This window comes from Columba livia, chromosome 2, assembly GCF_036013475.1.
Source record: "Columba livia isolate bColLiv1 breed racing homer chromosome 2, bColLiv1.pat.W.v2, whole genome shotgun sequence".
Classification (NCBI taxonomy): domain Eukaryota; kingdom Metazoa; phylum Chordata; class Aves; order Columbiformes; family Columbidae; genus Columba; species Columba livia.
The window spans coordinates 158386396-158409449 of NC_088603.1; positions in this window are offsets into that span (position 1 = coordinate 158386396).

A 23054-nucleotide genomic window follows, 5' to 3' on the forward strand; every position below is an offset into this window, starting at 1 on the left:
GCTGTGCAACTTTGAGTGGGGTTTGCACCTGCTAAGACAATGAACACTCCTCACAGAGCCCAACTCACTCTCAAGCACCAAAAAATACCTTAAAATGACTGTTGTTGATCTGCACAAAACTCAAGGTCTTTGAAAACTTCAGCGCTGGAGATCTGATGTAGCTGGTCAGATGGGTCATCAGGCTCTCCTCAGCATCATGGTGCAACATGGGACAATCGCAGGAGAAACGTTTGTGTGAACAAACTGCATCATCAGCTCATGCCCTGCACCTGGTCTCAATGAGTACAACTCCCAGGTTCTCCAGAACACCACTGATTTTTCCATCCACCTGTTTCTCTCCCAGTGGCGAAGGCAATGGGACTCAGTGGCTGAGGTTAGACCCAAGAACGCAGCTCCAGTGACCTCTGTGCCTCAAAATGCTGAAAATGGTGAAGGGGACAATTTGCGAATACTGTAACTCTTCACCTATAGTGACCATGTGTCACATGTGAATACAATCTCTATGCACTGATAAGGTCTTGTGCTGTGAGTAGAAGGGCTTGTGAACAGCATGATTTAATGTAGACTGAATCTGAGCTTTACAGCAAAGCAGCAGGCTCTTATTTTTATTCCTATAGCTTTAGCAGTCTATAAATTCTGTACCCATATATTTTGAGCATTTGTGCTTCCAAAGGCTGTCAGAAACACTCCTAGGCAATTTGCTGTGGAAGGAGGAAGAATGAAGGGAAGCTGATCACAAATGCTCATATATGCTTGTTCTCTGGATAAATTTCATGAAGTATGAGCTAAAACTCGAATGCAAATTCGTGGTACTTGAGCCAGTGCCAAGGGACAGCTGGAGTTCAATTGCTTCAAGGCGCGCCTGTGTAGACACAGGGAATTTGACGTGAACTGAGATGAAGCCACTGCTAATTTCACTTATTGTTTATAACCTTGGGTAGACTTGACCTTCTCCCAGGACCAGAATGTCAGCTGAAACACAGTGGCTGCCTCTACTGCAGCAGAAGGGTGAACTCTCCAAGCAAATTGCCCCAGCCAAGGGGATTTTGGACAATCACAGAATCACAGAATAGTTTGGGTTGGAAAGAACCTTCAACGCTCACCCAGTGCCACCCCTGCCATGAGCAGGGACATCTTCACCAGCTCAGGTTGCTCAGAGCCCCGTCCAGCCTGGCCTGGGTTGTCTCCAGGAATGGGGCATCCACCACCTACCTCTTTGGGCAACCTGGGCCAGTGTTTCACCACCCTCATTGTGAAACATTTCTTCCTCATGTCTAGCATGAATCTCCCCTCTTTAATTTAGTTTGTGTCTTGAGTGCACAAAAACTTCCTTCAAATGAGGAAGCATTTGCTTGTTTTATTGAAGACTAGGGTTTTATGGAGATACGGATGAGCTTGGATGTTCCTGAGAATGCAAAGTTCCAAATCCATGGGAAATCTGATCTACACATACAAGCAGAGGCATAATTTCCACTTAAAAAAAATACAGTAGCTCTTTTCATCTTACTGGAGCTTCCCTTCACATGCTTGATAGCTCTCTTGAAGACACCCATTGTGTTCTTCTTTTGATTGCGATCTACATGCAACAGAGCCAAGCTTTGCTGGCTCCTGTACTCTCAGCAAGAAAGATTATTTGGGATGTAGCTGGGCTTCTTCACAAAAGCCGCTCATGCCTTTTCCTCTTTCTCATCTTTGGCTGCGGTCATCCTCTGCTGATGAGGTTGTCTTGGATGCTGCTTCCTCTGGGGGTGAAGGAGAACTCCCTCCTACCCTTTATCTGTGTGTAGAAATAGAATTGTAGAATCATAGAATCATTGTGGTTGGAAAACACCCTCAAGATCATCAAGTCCAATCGTTAACCTAACGCTGGCACTAAAACACGTCCCTAGGCACCTTGTCTATGTGATTTTTAAACCCCTCCAGGGCTGGTGACTCCACCACTTCCCTGGGCAGCCTGTTCCAATGCCCAACAACCCTTTATGTGAAGAAATTCTTCCTAATATCCAACCTGAGCCTCCCCTGGCGCAACTTGAAGCCATTTCCTCTCATCCCGTCACTTGCTACTTTGGAGAAGATGGGAAATGACGGGCTAAGAGTTTCAAATGAAGCCTGAGCTAGGATGTCCTACACAATTGCTGTCTGAGCTGTTAGTACTCTCCTCTTTTCAACTGTCAATGGTCTGAGACTTGCCAACAAACCCATAGCCTCAGGGGGACACCCTGTCTACCTATCACCCCTGCCCCATTCATCCTGTGCCTGCCAGCTTGTGCCGGCTCCTCTGTATTTGCTCTGCTCTGCATGTCTTTCTGCCCTCCCATCCTACGTCTTTGGTAGTAACTCCGATCTAAAGGGTTAGGCTCAGCTCACCACATGGGCATGACTGGGAAGAGGAATAAGTAGATTCTAGGTTAGGAAACACAGGGGAGAGTAGATACAGTCAACATTCATGTTGAAATAACCTCCAGCTAGGATGTAGATAGCACCCTACCAATACTAGACAGGTTAATCCTTCCTGCTGGGGATTTCAGAGCTTACACTGCCAAAACCACACTAAACTAAAGTGCAAAGAAGCCTGTGATGTGTAACAAAGAAATATCATGGAGCAATTACGGGGGAGCTCTCCTCTGCAGAGACATCTTTGCAAGTTAAACTGCGCAACACAAAGGGGTGAATTTAAAGTGTGCTCATTAAACCAGGTCAAAGTGAATGAAGCTCCATAGAAATAAAGTTGCTTTAATCCTCACGGTGTCAACACAGAGGTTTAATGTGATTTAAACAAGAATGTGGTAGTATACTGAGAAAAATGTAAGATCTGTAAGGGTAGGGTTAATGTTTCAGGGTAGAGGGTATAAACAGCACCAGGGTCCTGATGGGTGACAGTGACAAGGTGATATTGTCTCTCCATATAGGTGTTTAGCCAGATGCAGCCACTCACTGTGCTTCCTCTATGGAGTCAAAAATCCATTTGCAAGGCTGGGGACTCTCCTACCTCTGAAACAGCAGCAGCCCCTGGGATATAACCCTGCTTTGCTAAAAGGGAAAAGGGGAAAGAGGGCAGTTTCTGGAGTTGTGTGGCTGCTGCTCAAAACTGTTTCTGCCTGTGATGCATCACCACATTTTTCTGCATTGACTTGTCACTCAGAAACAGATGGAATCACCAGGTGAGCTTCCCACCTCAGTAGGCTGGGTTGTAGAAGAGGCTGCTTATGTCAGAGCCTTGCTCTGTTTTGGGCTTGTGCGAACTGCTGTGTCACCATCTCATCGTGGCTTTGTGTTTTCAAACAGGCTCTGCAGCTGCCGCTCCTTCTCCTGTTTTATTTGGAGCGAAGCGGCAGAGAGTCATCGTGGGCCATTTTGAATGTTCTTCCTTTGTGGCAGCTCGCCCAAGGACGAGATGAGTCACAGGCAGGTTACATGTCCTGTCCGCGTGAGTGTGAATTAGAGGGAAGGCTCCAGGATTACTGGTGATTGTCTCCTCGAGCTGCCCACAGAATTGTGCATTTCACAGGGATGGAGGCTGCGATGGCCTCCTCGTCCTTTGGGTCCTGCTTAAAGGGGATGAACTATTGTGTTCTGCTTTGCCAGCTGGTAGCAAAACCTGTTAGGTCTGCCTGACCTGTCAAATTGTTAGGGTTCAAACGGATTAGGAAAGGAACGTCAAAAAATGTTCCCAGCATATGGATGTCTCATGGCCTTGCAGCAGGCTGTGTGTCATGGAGAGAGGTATGTGCAACCAGGGATAGAAGGTGGATGAGAGGAATATTGGCCCCCTTGCTGCATTTTGAGCCATGAATGTTTCTAGGTATTTGTCCTGGTTTTGTTAAAAACAAGTTTCTCTTTTAGTGAATTTGCCTGTCAGCTAAAGCCTTCATATTAACTGCATTTTCCTGGGGAACCAGACACATGTTTTGGTAAACCTAGCAATGGAATGCAAAGTTATTGATAAACATGGATGGACATCTTGCGAGAGGGGCAACGAGAAACAAGTGACCAAGAAACTGACCAACTGTGTATAACATTCCATTCACGTGAATACTTCATATAAAAGTGGGAGATCATGAGGATCTCGTCCCTCTGCCTTTTTCCCTCTTTTCCTCATGGCTGACATTAGGAGAGGACCTTGCTAGTTGTCCCTGCGAACTGAGGCCTAGTGACAAACTGAATCCAGCTCCGGTTGGCTGCAGAGTCCAATCCAAGACTTTGGGGGGCTGGCTCTGCAGTTGTTGAGACTTTCAAGATTGGTTTTGTATATTTTGTATTATTTTCTCTATTCTTATTAGTAGCATTAGTAAAACATCTTTAATTTTTTCCAACTCTCTCCTCTCTGTCCTTCTTTCCCTCCCGATCGCCTGTCCTGAGTGGGAAGGGGGGAGAGGGAGGGGCAATAGGGAGAAGTGGGGGGGGAGAGGAGGTTAACAATACATCTGCCAGGGTTTTATTGTCACCCCACAATCTAAACCCTCGACAGAATTATAAAACCAAGGAGGAATTAAGCATTTTGGGTTAGAAGCCAGTCCCCAGAGGGCTGCACGCAGCCTCAGGATGTTCAGACTTTGAATGATTAGAGAAAGGGGGGGTGTATTTTGTGAGAAGAGCAGATGGATCCCTTAGTCAACCAAAGGTGAAAGATGCCCTTTGTAAGCAAACCAAAAGAAGTTTTGGGGCAAAAGAAGTATTTGTGTTAAATATGTTGGGGCAAAAGAGGTCTTTATGTTAAAAGATAGTATTAATGGAGAATCAAATGGTAATAAATTGGACATGGGCTTCTTCAGCTTGGGAAGGAGAATAATATTTCTGAGCCTCAGAGACATTTTAGGAAACCTTTCCAAAGAAAGCCACCAAACCTGTTCAGGTGTGCAAGAGGTGAAGTTAAGGAAAGGATTGCACAGGAGAGGTGTAATTACACATTACCTCATCCTGTAGGCAGAGGTGACAAGCGTGTGGGATTTGTTGATATCCTCAGGACAGCATTGAAAAGAGGTGGCCATCGCTGTTCTCAGTTTGTTACATGCCATTTTGACTGTGTTGAATTATCCCCATGTGTCAAGGTTTCTGCCAGGAGGAAGGAAACTTTTCCTCCTTGATGCAGAACTTGGGTTTGGGTTTGATTTGTTCTGGGGGCTTTTTTCTCTCCTTTCTCAGTTAGCACTGGGCTGGGCCAAGTGAAAATCAGCTTGGGGAGGCTGAGGGCACTCCACTTGTGCTTTTAGAAGGAGAAAGAAATGTTTTGAGTGCCCGTCTCATCCACACACCCAAAATTTATCCCAGAGCCGGACCTAATGTCAGAGAGGAACTGGGCTGGGTCCTTCCTTTTCTGTAATGCAGAGGGTGGGTGACATCATTTGACGTGTACCCATGGCTTCAGCTGGCTGTCCCTTGCTTTTTTGCACCTTGTCCTTGGAGGATTTTAAAGTCCTTAATATTTCAAGTCTCTCCTTGATTGCCAACTGCTTGGGATGCACGTGGAGGGTGGTGGTTGAGCAAGACTCTTTCTGGGTGCTTTTTCAGACATGCAGCTAATGCTTGGGAAAATGGATAAGGTGACCATGCTGGTCTGGAGCTCTGCACTCCAAATTAAGTGGTTGACAGGACTGACGTGCGGTGACTTATTTCCATTAGGACCTTTTCCTTCCGTAGTCACTTGGTAACCCAAAGGAAATTCCTGATGCAGGCATTGCCTAACCAGGAGCACTTTGTGTTTGAGAATGGAAGGGATAAGTCATAGCTCTTTTTTTTTTTTTGCCTATGAAGTACTAGAAATCTGAGAAGGTGACAAATAAAACAGCTTCAGACAGGAAACTGTTAGAATTTAGTGCAGTGTGTGAATGTGCAGGTTTGTACTGGAGCTGAAGCATTCCCATACGTGTTGTCTGTGATAAGACTGACCCATAGCGTTTCCAAGTTCTGGATCCAGCAGTGCACCCAGGTCAGATACTGACTGCATAGAATCATAGAATTGTTTTGTTTGGAAGAGACCCTTAAGAACATCCAGTCCAACTGTAGCCTAACTCTGCCACTAAACCATGTCCCTAAGACCCTCATCTATACGTCTTTTAAACACCTCCAGGGATGGTGACTCCACCACTGTCCTGGGCAGCCTGTTCCAGTGCTTCACAACCCTTTTTGTGAAGAAATGTTTCCTAATGTCCAATCTGAATTATCCCTCGTGCAACTTGAGGCCATTTCCTGCAGTTCATTTGGAGGCCTGGGCTTGGATCAGTTGTCCCTGGGGTGGACGAGTTGCACACCATCACAGCAGCTCTAGCCAGGTGTTTCTAGGACACTGAATACAGCCTGGAAAACAAGTCAAGACACAGTGACTCCCTCCGTGTATCTGCAGGATAAAACGGGTCATTTAGACTGTACCAGGGCTACAGAAAATACAGAGGAGGGACTTGGAGTGAGAAAGGTTGTCCCAGGGTGATTCATACAACTGTTTGCCAGGGCAAGAACACGGGAACCCTCCTCATAAAGCTGCCAGCATCACCCAAGATGAGCAGGGTCTGTATCAGGCCAATAACCCTTCCACATGCTTAGCTGGAGAAGCTGCCCCTGTGCAGCATCATAACAGAATCACAGAATGGTTGGGGTTGGAAGGGACCTCTGGAGATCATCCAGTCCAACCCACCGGCTAAAGCAGGTTCACCAGAGCAGATCACACAGGAAGGTGTCCAGGTGGGTTTGAATGTCTCCAGAGAAGGAGACTCCACAACCTCTCTGGGCAGCCTGTTCCAGGGCTCTGGCACCTCAAAGTTTTTCCTCATATTCAGATGGAACCTCTTGTGCTTTAGTCTGTGCCCGTTGCCCCTCATCCTGTCGTTGGGCACCACTGAACAGAGTCTGGTCCATCCTCTTGACACCCACCTTGGAGATATTTATAAGCATTGATGAGATCCCCTCTCAGCTTCTCTTGTCCAGGCTGAACAGCCCCAGCTCTCTCAGTCTCTCCTCATAAAAAAGATGCTCTAGGCCTTTCCAAAGACAATTTCCAGCAGTGACCTTGTCCCATGCCTGTCACTGCTGGCTTTGGGAGCATTTGGGCAGTTCAGAGCCGGCCGGGGCGTCATGGCTGCCCGCAGCCTCTCCCGCAGCGCCATCTAGCGGCGGCAGGAGGGGCGGCCATGGAGGGCGGCGGCGCATCTCCCCTCTTGCCCTTCCGTTTCCTGACTCCTCTCTCCTCTCTCCTATCTCTTCTCTCCTCTCTCCTCTGTCCTCTCTCCTCTCTCCCTTCCAGCAGGACAGGAAACTGCTGGAAAGACTCCAGCGCAGGGCAACAAAGATGCTGAAGGGAGTGGAGCATCTCCCGTGTGAGGAAAGACTGAGGGAGCTGGGGCTCTGGAGCTGGAGAAGAGGAGACTGAGGGGTGACCTCATTCATATTTATAAATATGGAAAGGGTGAGTGTCAGGAGGATGGAGCCAGGCTCTTCTTGGTGACAACCAGTGATAGGACAAGGGGCAATGGGTACAAACTGGAACACAGGAGTTTCTACTTAAATATGAGAAGAAACTTTTTCCTGGTGAGGGTGGCAGAGCCTGGCCCAGGCTGCCCAGGGGGGTTGTGGAGTCTTCTTCTGTGCAGACATTCCAACCCGCCTGGACACCTTCCTGTGTAACCTCATCTGGGTGTTCCTGCTCCATGGGGGGATTGCACTGGATGAACTTTTGAGGTCCCTTCCAACCCCTGACATTCTGGGATTCTGTGATTCTTCTAAGCTCTTTTATCTCCCCTCAGCATCTTCAGTGGCCACCAGGCACAAGGTGGCTGCCCAGTGAGGCCCAGCAGTGGAGCCAGAAATGAGATCTGAGCTCACAGCTCGAACAAGGGCTGAGGAGTATAAAGAGGGAGGATGGTGACTGTGGCCCTGACAGCGGTGCTGAGGAGACCCAGGGGAGAACATGCAGGTCTCTGCTACTGCCCTCATAGAATCAGAGAATCGTTTTGGTTGGAAAATACCTTTAAGGTCATTGAGTCCAACCATTGACCTAACACTGCAAAGTCTGCCTCTAAACTGTGTCCGTAAGAACATCAAGGGATTTCTTGGTGTGAGGGGCCCAAAACTGACCCTAGGATTGAAGGTTTGGTCTCCCCAGTGCCCAGGACAGGGGGACGGTCACTGCCCTGGTCCTGCTGGCCACACTATCCCTGACACAAGCCAAGATGTTCTTGGCCTTTTTGGCCACCTGGGCACACACTGGCTCAGGTTCAGCCACTCTTACCAACACCCCCAGGTCCTTTTCCCCCAGGCACTTTCCAGCCACTCTTCCCCGAGCCTGTAGCGCTGCCTGGGGTTGTTGTGACCCAAGTGCAGGACCCGGCACTTGGCCTTGTTGAACCTCAGACAATTGGCCTCAGCCCAGTGATCCAGCTGGTCCAGATTCCTCTGTATGGCCTCTGCCTCCCAGCAGATCAACACTCCCACCCACCTTGGTGTCATCTGCAAACTTATTAAGGGCACACTCATTCCCCTCACCCAGATCATTGATAAAGAGATTAAACAGAACTGGCCCCAATACTGAGCCCTGGGGACACCACTCGTGACCGGCCGCCAACTGGATTTGGCTCTGTTCACCACAACTCTTTGGGCCTGGCCACCCAGCCTATTTTTTGCCTAGCAAAGTGAACACTCATCCAGCCATGAGCAGCCAGTTTCCCCAGGAGAATGCTGTGTGAAACAGGCTTTACCGAATTCTCGGTAGACAACATCCACAGCCTTTCTCCCTCATCCACTAAATGGATGGCCTTGTCCTAGAAGATCAGACTGGTCAAGCAGGACCTGCCTTTCATAAGCCCATGCTGACTGGGCCTGATTACCTGGTTGTCCTGTACGTGCCACATGATGGCAATCAGGATAATCTGCTTCATAGCCTTCCCTGGCACCCAGGTCAGTCTGACAGGCCTGTAATTATCCAGATCATCTTTCTGGCCATTTTTGTAGATGAGTGTTCTCAGCTTCCAGTCAACGAGTACCTTCCCGTTTAGCCAGGACTGCTGATAAATGATTGAAAGTGGCTTGGTGACCGCTTCTGCCAGCTCTCTCACAACTCTTGGGTAGATACTTCCAGACAAGGGCAAAGATCAATTCCCTCCCTCAGTGCTGCCCTAAAGATGCTTTGCCATAAGTTCTGACACTTATTTTTTTCTCATCTTCAGCTAAAAGCAGCAACAGGGACCATCTTCAACCATCTTGTGTGTGTGAAGCTCCAGCATCAGATGGTCTGAAACAGGGGCTGCCCTGCCAGTGCACCCACACTGGCCCTCAGAGATTTGGGGGCAGGTGTACAACCTCTGGAGGGGACAAGAAATCCTTGCTGTCCTGGGCCATGCACAAGCTATACTGCCCCTGGCCAGCATTGGGCTGGAGCTCAAGCCAAGGAGACCCCACGAGGGATTTCTGTGGGGTCCAGGACACCAAGGTATACATGAAGTAACCCTCAAGACTCCTCACGTTCTCTCAGTGAGGGAAGCTGAGCGCAAACTGTGTTAGCCAAGAGAGCAGTTAATATTCTGAAGTTGAAGGAGGAGTATAATTACCTAGTCTGGCCATCAACCAAACAGGGGCAGAGACTTCACCTCCTGCCCAAAACTGGATGTTGGTGTGCCTCTGAGAAGGGCACCCGGGCTTGTTTTCTTGTGATGGACACTCCATGATGTCCCTTAGAAACCAATTTCCATGAGTGATTCTCTTCAAATGCAACACATTCCCCATGTCTTTGCCTCTTCGGCTGTGATCCTGTGATAATTCTCATCAGAAACAGTTCCCTCTTAAACATTTGCCAAATTCCTTGAACAAGGTGGCTGGTGGACTAGCCAGATATAAATATAACGCGTGCTCGATGGTTAGCACAAAATAGCGGCCTCGTGTAGCAATGCATACGTAAATGTACTGTAGAGGTGCAACCGTGTAGCAGGGATGCCACAAAATACAGGAATTTGGCAGCTGACCTGAAGGAGAGATTCACAATCTAGGATAGTTTTCCCATCCTCTGAGCAAAACAATATTTCAACCATAATTTTCTGGATTCCCGGGAGCTCCGTTGGGATTTCGGGCTGTGTTCAGCAGAGGGCAGTGGTTGGTTTGGTCACTACTTGGCTGGCAGCGTCAGACCTTGTAAAACCAGGCCACGGACTTTGCTGTTTGCTGAAATCATTCTGCTGCAGAATAGAAGAAAAAAAAGGTGTAGAGATGGATGGCGCAAGCAGATCCTTCCTACCTTGCACCAGTGCAATGCAGAGGTGACTGTGGGTCAGCGAGGTCTCTTGGGGAAATTCAGCAAATCTCCCCCTTCTCACCCTGTGCCAGTTTATGAAACTTAAAAAGAGTTTTCAAGGAAAAAAAAATATGATTCCTTGACATGGTTTAAATCTACTGATTTACTACTGGTGTTCAATAAGTTTTGCACTTTGTTACCTGCAGGTATTTAACTGAGATAAACAAACAAACAGAAACCTAAACCTTCTCTCTGTGTTTGTAAAATTTCCCTAAAGATAACATATATGACCAGTACTGCTCATGTGAGTGAAGAATACTGTGCGGCGTCTCATCATCCAGGCATCCAGTTCCTGTGGGAAGTGAAGAGATGTGGGAAAATGGAAAAATTCCTGCAACACAAGGATACCAGCCACCTGGACCAAGCAATGTCTCCTAGGTGGCCTTGGGAAAGTTACTTAAACATAGAAAAATTGGTGTGGAGCTGCTCTGAGCTGCTCCAGAAAGCCTGGGAAGGGAACCGCGGGGGACAACTCCTGTGACAGTCCCCCTGCGGCTGCTGGCACGGTAGATGCTGCTGCGGGAAGGAAGCCAAGGCCAGGGGTTCCCATCCAGTTGCTCTGTATGGGGCGGGTGACAGCTGATGTGACATCGAACTTGACAGTGCAGAGCAGCCTTGGGGTTGCTGGAGTAGCCCAGCTTTGGGATCCCACCTCGGTGCAGGAAGAGTTGGATTCCTGTTCACAGACACTGGGTGCACTGGTGCGAGTAAGGGTGGATGAGAGGAGAGGGAAGAATGGAAGTGACACAAGCATAAAGGTAGAACAAAGCTCGTGAGGAATCGGGCAGCACTTAGCCATGACCTCCGAGGTTGGTGAAGGGGCTGGAGCACAAGTGTGATGGGAGCGGCTGAGGGACCTGGGGGGTTCAGCTGGAGAACAGGAGCTGAGGGGAGACCTTCTGATCTCTGAACTGCCTGAAAGGAGCTTGGAGCATGGAGGGGTTTGGTCTCTTCTGCCAGGTAACAAGTGACAGGATGAGAGGAAATGGCTTCAGGTTGCACCAGGGGAGGTTCAGATTAGATATTAGGAAAAATGTTTTCACGGAAAGGGTTGTCACGCATTGGAACAGGTTGCTCAGGAAAATGGTGGCATCACCATCCCTGAAGGTGTTCAAAAGATGTCTAGATGAGGCTCTTAGGGACATGGTTTAGTGCTAGGGTTAGGTTATGGTTGGACTTGATGGTCTTAAGGGTCTCTTCCAACAAAAATGATTCTGTGGTCCTATGACCTGTCTGCCCAGCTTGGGCCCTTCATCTCACCGTGTCCGTGCCATGGCCCTCTGACCTTCTCCATACAGATGTATGGGTTTTTTAAATGTGAAACATAGGTCAAAATCCTGCTTCCCATTCAGTGCTCTGGGACCAGGCACAGACCTGGCCCACTCTTAGGGCACAGAGGGGATATGTCCCGATGGCATGAGTGACAATCTCACTTTGGCTTTCAGGAACGAGCCAGAAAATAGCAACAGATTGAGCCATTCCTTGCTCCCGCACTTCGTCTGGCAGGATTGATCTTTGTAGAGAGGGGTCAGAGCTGATGAATGATGCAGGAAAAATTAATTGTATACATTAATAATAATCAATATGTTATATTTTATATGTATTCCAGCTGGGAAGAACTCAGAAGGAAGGAAGGAAGGAAGGAAGGAAGGAAGGAAGGAAGGAAGGAAGGCAGGCAGGCAGGCAGGCCCAGGGCAAATGGTGTAGTGCCCACAACAGGTCAAATGCCAATGCTGCCTGGTGCTGAGCATCCTATGTTCCTGCAGCAGGCAGAAGGGATGAGCTATTTCTTAGGATGAGGTCCAAGTCTAAAAAGAGCCAGTAGGATATTTACACCTGCGTCCTAGCAGCTTTATCTTTTCTCCAGTTGCTGGGAAGACCTCAGGCAGGCTGTTTCCTGTGATTTTACGCACTGCTGGCTGGGCAAAGAGGCCTCCCTGGAGAGCCATTTAAACATATTTAATCTGTAAAGATTTTTCCTGATAGTGAGGGAAAATAATTGCTCCTTGCCATGTATGGAAAAGAAATTTTGTTCTTGAAGGGACTGGAGAGAGAATGAAGGGATCCCCTTCCCCTTTGAGCTTGGATTACAAAGCTAACCCTCCCAAAATTTCTGTTGTGTTTTTCGATCTGGTTGTGTCATCTCATAGTGTACATGCTACTGGCTGCTCTCCTACCACAAACATGGCTCATGGGATGGGGAAACTCCACAGACCACTTCAGATGACCCTTGGCTGTGGTGTAAATAGGCTTGTGACATCTTTCACTAGCAACCGTGTGCAGGGATTGTTCCTCAGTTTCCCCTCTCCCTTTCACCCCACACTTCCTTGCTGCACCTGGGGTCTCTCTCTTGTGTCCCTGTCTCTTCAGGGTTTGTACCTTTGTGATAAGGATCTGCAAGTCCTCTCCCCAGCCACGTTGAAGCATTCCTTTCTCTCTTCACATGCGCTCACACAGGAACACATCAGTGCACAGACTTGTCTCTTTTGCATTTATGTTGCATTTGTTTTCACTGCTTCTTGGGGTGTTTATGTCCTTGAGTGTTCAGCTGGGTGCTCTGCTCTCTCAGACCCCAGGGTAGGGTATCAAGAGTGCTTTTTCCTACCAAGTCACTGAAGCTGCAAGTGAGAAGAACTTCCAGGAACAGCCCAGAACAGACATCAAACCCTGTGCTGAAATCCCCCCTGGCTGCTAGTGGGTGCTGGATTGGGATTTGAGTGATCTCTGACTTGCATCGCATAACAGGAATACTCTTGGCAGAACCAATTGATTTTTCTTGCCCCACCTCCACCAGGAACTTGCAGGACAAACAGCTGCTCTATTGATCGTGGATGTTGAGTTGCAAATATAATAGCGCATCCGCATCCTCTGTCCTGGCAGCTGCTGCAGAGACATCATGCAGAGAACATCCTTCCCCTCCTCCAGTCCTCATGGACTTGGAAGAGCTACACACGTGGCTGCCAAATGCAGAGCACGTGGGCTTTGCTAAGCAGGTTTAGCCAGCGTAGAAGCTGAAAAGAAGCTAAAAATGTTAAGAATACATATCGGTGCTGGCAGACATGGAGCTCTGGGTGGTGGATAGAGAAGCACCATGGTCCTATGGTCCTTGAGCATCAGCTGTGTCCCTCAGTTTGTCTGTACCCCCCCACTATCTGTCTCAGTGTAAAGAAGGGGTTTAACCTACCTTAAATCAATTAATGGTTTCCCATCCCCATATTTCTCTGATGCCCCTAACTGAAGAAAGCAGTTGAAACATCTGAAGAACCTCAGCAAATAACCACAAGAAAGCCTGATACTGGAAGCATTCCTCATAAGAATAGACAGAGTAATTTAATTTTTTCTGAGTGCAGGAATGGAGTGTTGTTTACAAATACCTTTGCTGGGAGAAAAAAAATCTGGCATCTAGGGACGCAGTAATCTGTTAGACAAAGACAAGACCCGTGGCTTGGAATGTAACCTGCAAAGACAAAGAAGGTGCTTTATCTTCTCTAAACCTCAAAGAGACATTAGAGCAGAACTGCAGGCTTTTCTGAGAACCAGCCTCCAGTTTAAATGAGTTGGTGCTGGGATGACTGGGTGAGGCTTTCTTGTCTCTGTTAAGCGTGCTGTTAGTCCTGCTGGCTATAAAGCCTTGGGAAACAGCATGGTTTTTGCACCTGGTTTGGTATTGCATGGGTTAATACACCCTACATCAGCTTGCTGAAACCTCTGCAGGCCAGGTAAAGCGCTAGCCATGGCAGAACTGTTAGGATTGTATAGCTAAACTGCTCAATAGTTTGCTTTAATTATGACAATACCAATCTGTTTGCTTTATGCACTGTTTGTCGTAAGATGAAGCATGGTTACCAAAATTATCATGTAGACTAGTCTGTATATAATAGCAGGCCAAGAGGTTAGAAGAGGAAGGGTTTCCGGGTTGGGTAGGAGGCACAAAGTAAAGCTACCAGATAAACAAGCCATAACTTCTGTCAAGAACCTATCAACAGATTCCCACCACACGCACTACGAATGGGCAGCTGTGCAGAGAAGTCTGTCTGAACCGGCGTCGCGAACGACGCTGTGTTTTCCAAGCGATGTTGGCAGAATGGCATTTCCAACTCTAAATAACATCAATCAAGAGAGGCCTCCCCTGGGAAGTCAGGGTTTGGGCAGTCTATGAGCTCTCCAAAACGTCAGGGGGTTGGATACTGGGCTTTGGTCTAGGCTTCTGTCTTTTGAGCTTCACAGATGAATTTATAGGGGTCCTTCTCTGGCTGGAGAGATGCCACCTGTGAGATCAAAGGAAGGATGAGCGGATGGCTGGGCTCTGGCCCAAGGCTTTCATGCCATGCCCTACTCCATCATGGACTTCCCCTGGGCAAGTCTCTTGGGGGAATCTGTTTAACTGACCTGAGCAATCTCCACTTTTCTCCATCTGTAGACACAAACAAGCACTTCTAGGCCTGTTTTAGAGGCCTCTTTTGGAGGAGAGGGAAGTAAAGCTGCTCTGAGTAAAATCTTGGCTGTTATTTTGCTCTCGGGTGAGTTGGTTGCTTTAAGGTCATGTCAGAAAAGTCCTGTTAGGGTCTGCTGAGGGATGAAAGAGAAGCCAAGGGGTCTTCTGCAAGGGAGAGAGGCAAAGCCTTCAGGGCATCACCAATAATACCTCTTTTGGGGATGCAGCTCAGACTCTAGTACTTGCTCTTCGTCTGTTTCTACTGAGAAGAGCGAAGACGACATGATTGGAGAACATATGTTTGGATCAGAGCTCTTGACCAATATTTTGACAAAATAAAACCCGTTCTGGTAAATCTACATATTCATGGAGCATTGTCCATCTCTACACAGCTGTGTGAGGGTCAGCTGGTTCTCGAATATATTTCCCACCATGACCCACATGAGAACAAAACTCTGGATCACCTTGGCCCACTGAGGCATGGCACTGCAGCCCATTCTGACCTCTACCCACATTTATCTTTCACTAAGCAGCTACAAGACAGTTCACCAAGAAGCTCTTCTGAAGTGACCCCTTTCCCTCCTTACAAGAGATCTACATGCTGTACCACACCTGTTCAATCACATCTTGTAGTCAAGAGCAGAGCACTCACGGAAAATCAGCTCTTCACATTCCATTCAGCCCTTTTACAGCAGCTGCAAGCGAGGTGCGTTACCTAAGAGAACTGGACTGAGTGGGGCTGGAAGGAGACATGTAAAGAGATTTCTTCTTCCAGCTCAAACTGAGACAAAAGGATGTAACATCAAGAGTGACACATAACATGCTTGTCCACATTATCCCTTTGTTTCTTCTCTCCTTGTGGTCCTAAGCACTTTTCGTTTTGTTTTTGAGGGCTGCTGCCAAGATGGGCTTATATTGTCAAGTCAATGAGGAAAGCAGACCAGGAAGGGCTGCCAGTTGTTTAATTTCCTGCTATTAATGGAGTTTAAACTAAACATCTATGGTAAGTATTTCCCTTTGCTTTTCTGTGGCCCAGTGTTGACAGGTGATGGACAGCAGTCTGTCCTTCCCAGTATGAAGACTTGGGTTGGTTAAGGCAAATAGAAGAAGGGGAACGGAGCTTGGGAGAGGGCTACTCACCTTCTTGCTGGGATGGCAGAAGCTCTTCTCTGTGAGCTTTCACTGAGATTGTTATGAAGTGAACAAGGAATTTCTGCTACACATAATCTCAACTTTATTTCATCTGACAGACTCTTTCTTGTTGCAAATGCAGCTGTAAAGGAGAACCTCAATCCTGAGTGGGGCTCCTAGTTCTAGAATACATAGAGGCATGAAGGAAAAGCCAAATCACTTGTATTCAAACTCAAACCCACACTTTAATGAATTTAACCTCTGATGTTATGGTCAAACAACCTAAGGAAAGATAGTTTCATGAAATAAGATCTTGATATCATGTCAGCATTGTAAGATTACAAAAATACTCTGAGAATCTCACATCTCTGCCAGGAAAGTTCTGGTGCTTTTTGCACCATCTGCTGAGTATACAGGAGGGATGGAGCCAGCTCTAAGTAAAGCTAGTTCTTTGCCCAGGGTTAGGGACTCTGCTGGACCGATGTCCTCTTCTCAGCTTGGTATGTCACTGTTGTGTAGATGATTATATGGACAGCCAGCAGTCAGAAGAGGAAAACATCACAGAATCACAGAATGTCAGGGATTGGAAGGGACCTGGAAAGCTCATCCAGTCCAATCGCCGGAGCAGGAACACCCAGATGAGGTTACACAGGAAGGTGTCCAGGCGGGTTTTGAATGTCTGCAGAGAAGGAGACTCCACAACCTCCCTGGGCAGCCTGGGCCAGGCTCTGGCACCCTCACCAGGAACAAGTTTCTTCTCAAATTTAAGTGGAACCTCTTGTGTTCCAGTTTGTACCCATTACCCCTTGTCCTATCGTTGGTTGTCACCGAGAAGAGCCTGGCTCCATCCTCCTGACACTCACCCTTTATATATCTGTAACCATGAATGAGGTCACCCCTCAGTCTCCTCTTCTCCAGCTCCAGAGCCCCAGCTCCCTCAGCCTTTCCTCACACGGGAGATACTCCACTCCCTTAATCTCTGCCTGTGTATCCCAGAGAACAGCTGACTTTTGACTACACACTCTGTGATGGCAAAAAAACCCAGAACGGCAGGACTTGGGACTTCTGTTCAGATAGGGCCTGGAGACCTTGGAATATACAGGAACAGGGTCTTACAGCAAAACGGGCAAGGATGGAGCACACTGGGAACATGAGGAAAAGGAATTGCATGTGGGAAAGAAGGAGTCAAACAGATGGGGAGTGAGTATTGCAGTGGGTATTTCCTCCTGTATCCCTGTTAGGTCCCAGTAGCTGATTGGTACCCACTATGCGGCACTGAAGTGAAGTACTCAGTCATTTCTTGTGCTTGGGGACATGCTGCAATATCCCAGCCTGCCTGGGTGCCCTGCAGATCGTGGGAAGTATGCTGCGATGTGACATTTCAGGTGGCACCATCTAGCATAAGCATCACCCAGGACTTCCTGTGATGATCCTGCTCATAGAATCACAGAATGTCCTGGGGTGGAAGGGACCCACAAGGATCACTGAGTCCAACTCGTGTCCCTGTATGTGACAATCCCACAGCTCACACCGCATTGTCAAGTCTCTTCTTGAACACTGTCAGGATTGGGGCCGTGACATCTCCCTGGGGAGCCTGTTCAGTGTCCAGCACCCTCTGGGTGAAGAACCTTTTCCTAATGTCCAGCCTGAACCTCCCCTGGCACATCTTCCTGCCATTCCCTCAGGTTCTGTCATTGGTCACCAAAAAGAAGACATCAGCACTTGCCCCTCCTCCTCCTCTTATGAGGAAGCTGTAACCATCATGAGCTCTCCCCTCAGTCTCCTCCAGGCCGAACAAACCAAGTGACTTTAGCCGCTCCTCATATGGCTTCCTCTCCAAACCCTTCACCAACCTCGTAGCCTCTTCTGGACACTCTCCAGTACCTTTATATCCTTTTCATCCTGGCATCACGTAGCCAGCATACACAATGGATGCTGCTACTGGCCCATGAGCACACAACCACACCACGTCCTTTCCTGCACCCCTGCACCCTCTTCCCAAAGGTGGTTGGATGAAGGGCCTCTTCCTCTTCCTGTTTTCTACCCCCAGACCACAAAAGCTCAGCTGGTTGTGGGGAGATCACTCTTGTCCCTTTCATGGGCCTCACCATGGGAAGGGGATAAAGTGCTTTGCTTTTAGGCTTTTTCTTCCTAAAATGGGAGTCTTCCAGCTCTGACCCAAGCACTGAAATCCTCCCCAGAGCTTCTGTTATGGGACTAATGATGCCCAGAAGGGGAAAAACAAGCCAAGCTCTCACTTGTTTTTCTGTGTCATCCTTTGCTGAATATCATGTCCCTATGTTCCCTGGCCACTTTCCTCTGTATTAGCTTAGTAGTCCTCGTTCTCGCCATCCCTCCGTCAGTGGAGATCCACTTGTTTAACCCATTGACTCCCTCTCCTCTCCTTTCCTTCCTCTGTTATTACTTCCTCTGGGTCTGATTCTGCAACATCTTCCTCATCTTCCCCCACCATGGAGCAGCTCTGGGGATCAGACCTGCCTTCTCCTCCCAAATCCTTGCCCAGATCCACTCCTGCCCTTACCTGGAAGGAGGCATCCAACAGGTACAGAACAAGCAGGGTGTCAGACCTGTGTTTATTCAGTACTGATGCAGATTACTTGTGCTGATAGCCCTAACACGGGCAATCCCGCTTTCCTCAGCCTTTCTGCAAGCCAAGCCTGCTAGCAGTAATTATTAACGCTGATTAGACTGACTAATGAGACTTGTGCACACATCTGAAGGGGCAGCAAACCCCAGAGGAACAAGGAAGGAAGAAATTGCCTTTGCACAGAGCTCTGCTGTTTCCTCTTTGCAGTTATCAAGAGGGTTGTGGAGGGAGGGCAGAGCTTGCTCAGAGCCCAGGAGGAAGCCAGTTTGGCAGATAACCCCATGCGCGGAGCCAAGGGCTCCTTTTTCTGGTGCAGAACTGGAGATTTTTGGCTTTGCCGGGCCCAGAGAAGTTTGCAGTATGACTGAGGGCTGGTTATTCTGCACCTCTGCCATGCTACAGGTTTCTGGGCTGTAATAAACATCTTGCAAAGACGGAAGTGCTTTGAAACATGGGCTGTGCCACATGTAACACATTTAAAATGCAGCAGGGAGAGAAAAAGGTTAAACTTTATTCCTGGATACCCATTACCTGGCACGCCAAAAACTACAGACATGTGTGTGTTGTGACTCAGGCAGGCCAGCACATGGTTAGCAGGGATTTCTTGTCCCAGCAATCACTGACACCCCAAGAAACACATGTGAGATTTTTCACAGTATTTTTTTTCTCTCTAGCCTCTGGGCTGCTGGTAAAAGAGGATATTTCTAATTCATTTTATAGGATTTTAGATTCACAAGAGAACCACAGCACATCAAAGAGGAGTGAATGCTGTAATTCCCCCAAAAGGTCAGGGCTTTTTACAGAGTTCTTTATCACTGTTAAGCTCTTTAGGGAAAGCTGTATTCTGTCTACCGCAGACTTGGTAGTCGTAGTATCATACGCAATGCTCATCCATCCCTATTACTATTCCAGCCTCTAGGTAATGACCCAGATCCTCAAAGGCTGTTAAGTGCCTGATTTCGTTTGAAACCATTGGGAATTTGTCATATAAACCTTTAAATACTCTGCATAAAAGCCTGTCCTGAAAAAGCTGACTTGTATGGGCTTTACCTTAGCAGTTCTTGCATGTATTTAATGATGCATGGAGTTACTCATATTGCCTCTGAAGGCTTCCCCATTGTGTCGTGCGTGGCTTTGGTTGTGACGTTCTCATCAGAGAAAGAGCAGGTTGGGGTAGGAACAGGACTGTTGTGATCCTTGTTGGTCATCACTAAAGGGCAACCCAAGAGATACCCTGAGCAAAGGGATGGTGAAGATTGAGGGGTAAGAGACCTCACCCCAACCTCCAGAAACACAGAGAACCGAGGGAGGCTCCAGCAGCAATGGGAACTGGGCAGTGGAAGGTGCCCACCAAAACTGTGCCATTTGGAAGAGTGATTCTGATGATAGCTGAGTTTTTTGGCACTGATTTTCAACACTGTGCTCCGAGCAGAAAGGGCTGACTTTAAATAGGACAGAAATTTAGCAAGTGCTGCACCCTGAGGTAAAGCAAGATGTGTGAACAATATGGATTAAACAGAGAGCAGAAAATGTCAGTGAAATTAGGCTAGTTTGTGACTGATTTAGCCTCTTTCTAATTTTTGAAGACTTGTGTTCTTGATAAGAGACCAGACTCTTCTTTGGAGCTAGTATAAAATGAAGAAGGACCACTGAAATCCATGGATAAGGCAATAGGCATTATCAAATAAAGAGATTTTTCCGTTCTCGGGTGGCCTTTATGGGGAGTGAATAATACATTGACAGTAAAGGGAATTCAGATTACTACAAGTTATATTTACAGCAGAAAGACAGAGCTCCAACTGAGGCCCTGTTTAGAAATTCAAAAATCTAAGCAAATAATCTTAGAGAATTTTTACTGACCTAAAATGAGCAACTGCACTGAGGAAAATGTTAAGACATTTCTGTATATGGCAAAAATACTGTCGATAGCAAAAGAAAGGGAGATGTGAAGTTGTAACTTGTTTGAACAAAGAAACTAAAGATATGCACGGAGCTTGCACTTTTCCTTCTGTTTCTCTGAAGCAGCCCTGGCAAAAGACAGGACTGTTAACAGTTCTGTATACCTGACACGCATTTTCATTAAAAACAGCTTAGATGGCGTAGAAAGTTCTGAGAGTGTGTTGTGGGTTGGTGGGCATGAGTTTTTGGGGTTTGCAGGGAAGTGCAAACCTTTGAAGCATAGAATATTTTTCTCCAAATGAGGTGCTGGTGGAAAAGAGTGGCATAAATAAGAAGTGGCGAGCTTGGCTGAGAAGTTAGAGCCTAATCCATGTACGCTGGTCCCTCATTTAACAGAGGGTGGCCAAGAAGGTGGTGTTGGCTGGTAGGTGCCTGCGTCAGTGATTTACAGATGAGTAAGGGAAGAGATGGGGTAGGTGGAAAACACAGCACAGTTGGGCCCTGACAAGGCTCCCTATGTTCATGGCCATGTCTAGAATGGGAAACAAGGACCAGGACAACGGTGGCCCTCAACACAACCTCTTATAAGGAGAATCCTCTCCAAAGCAATAGAGCTCCCACTGAAAGGACACTGAAAGTCAGATCTGTTGCTTGGGAAAGCATCAAAGAGGTCACATATCCAGAAACAGCAATTGCTGTGCCCCAGGACAATCAAGAGCCAGAGTTAATGGACCAGCTGCCGCTGATCACATCAGCATCACACTGATGTTCTGGGTGAGACCTGAAGGTCCCTGCACCAGCCGACTGACACTGCCCATTTGTAGATTTCAGATACATAATTTTATTTCAGGCATTGAACTCAGCTACCCAAGCAAGAGTAAGCGCTCTGGGATACTTGAGTCTGGGGACACTGGGACAGTACCGACTTGCAGGAGAACCAGAGACTCGTGCAGTGGGAGCTAGAGGTGTGGTGACACCCCATCATGCCTACCATGGCACTAGGCACTGGTCTGTTGGCAACTGAGTCCCTCCCTTGGGGGACTGCTGCTGGATGAAGATGCATTAAAGTGTCTCCATATGCAGGTGGCGTCTGGGGTCCTGCTAAACCCTGGAGATCCAGGCAATGTGGACACCTGGGTCACTCAACTGGGACTTTTCTTCCATGAGCTGGATCACTCTCCATGGGCTCCACTGCCTGGAACAGGAACTGGGACAGCCAGTGCTCCTAGGGACAACTATACTCATAGAATCACAGAATCATTTCAATTGGAAGAGACCTTCAGGATCATTGAGTCCAACCATAACCTGATTCTAGCACTAAAACATGTCCCTAAGAACCTCGTCTAAATGCCTTTTAAACCTCTCCAGGGATGGTGATTCCACTGCTGCCCTGGGCAGCCTGTTCCAGTGCCTGACAACTCATATAGATCCCTGTATTGCAGTGATGGTGACTCTTGAATTTTTATTACCATTGGATTGGTCAGTAAAACAGTTAGGGGAAAAACAGGTGTGTTTGTGAGAGGCAAACTGTTGCAAATTCAGTTGAAAGAGGTGGCTTGGAGTATAGGTTATGCCATGTTCCTGTGAAATGGAGATGCCTGTCCCATGGTCAGATCTCAGGGAAGCAAAGTAGAATCACAGAATCATTTTGGTTGGAAGAGACCCTCGAGATTGTTAAGTCCAACCATTAACCTAACGCTGGCACTAACCCATGTCCCTAAGAACCTCATCTATGCATCTTTTAAACACCTCCAGGGATGGTGACTCCACCACTGCCGTGGGCAGCCTGTTCCAGTGTCCAACAACCCTTTCTGTGAAGAAATGTTTCCTAATATCCAGTCTAAACCTTCCCTGGCACAACTTGAAGCCATTTCCTCTGGTTTTATCACTTGTTACTTGGGTGAAGAAATCAACCTTCTCCATGCTCCAACCTCCTTTCAGGCAATTGTAGAGAGTGGTGTACTCTAGGATGCCCTGGTTTGGACCACGCATAACTAAAACCTGCTGTTCTGGATGGTAACATCAGGGAGTGCCAGGAAAAGCTATTCAATAGGCTTGCTGCATTCATAGTAACCTTCCAGCTGGAGGGGCAGTAGGCATGTGAGTGAGGAGTCATGGAGCAATAACAATAGTTATTGAAGTTCATGCTGCAGATTTTACTGTTTTCCTAGGATATGTTTTTCTATTTGCATCTCTTAATTGGTACAATGTAATGTAAAACATCTACCTACCACTGTGGACAGAATTTTGTGGCATCCTTAGCCTTGCATACCTTTTAAACATGGGTCTTAAATAATCCTAGTGACTTTGTACTGGGGTGAATTTCAAACTAGATGCCTAAGAAGGATTCTTTTTCTGTCCTTGGAAGCATCAGCATTTAAAGGACTGAGTGGATGGATTGATAATGGGAATTAGGACAGCAAGCCCTGATTTTACAACATGCCAGGAAGAAAAATCAAACAAGAGCAGTATAGCATTGTGGTCTGGTTCTGCTTTCCATCTTGGCCATTCTTCAGGGAGAGAGAGCACAACAGCAGAGTTTGCTGGAAAGCATGTTCATTTTCACAGCTTTTTTATATGCCCATCTACAGTTTAGGAGATTTAGCAACCCAAATGAAGGTAGAACATATTTTTAACCTCTCCCCAAGCCCAGAAAATGTGTATGAAAACATATACACCCACGTGTATTTCTTTCTTATAGCTGAAATAGT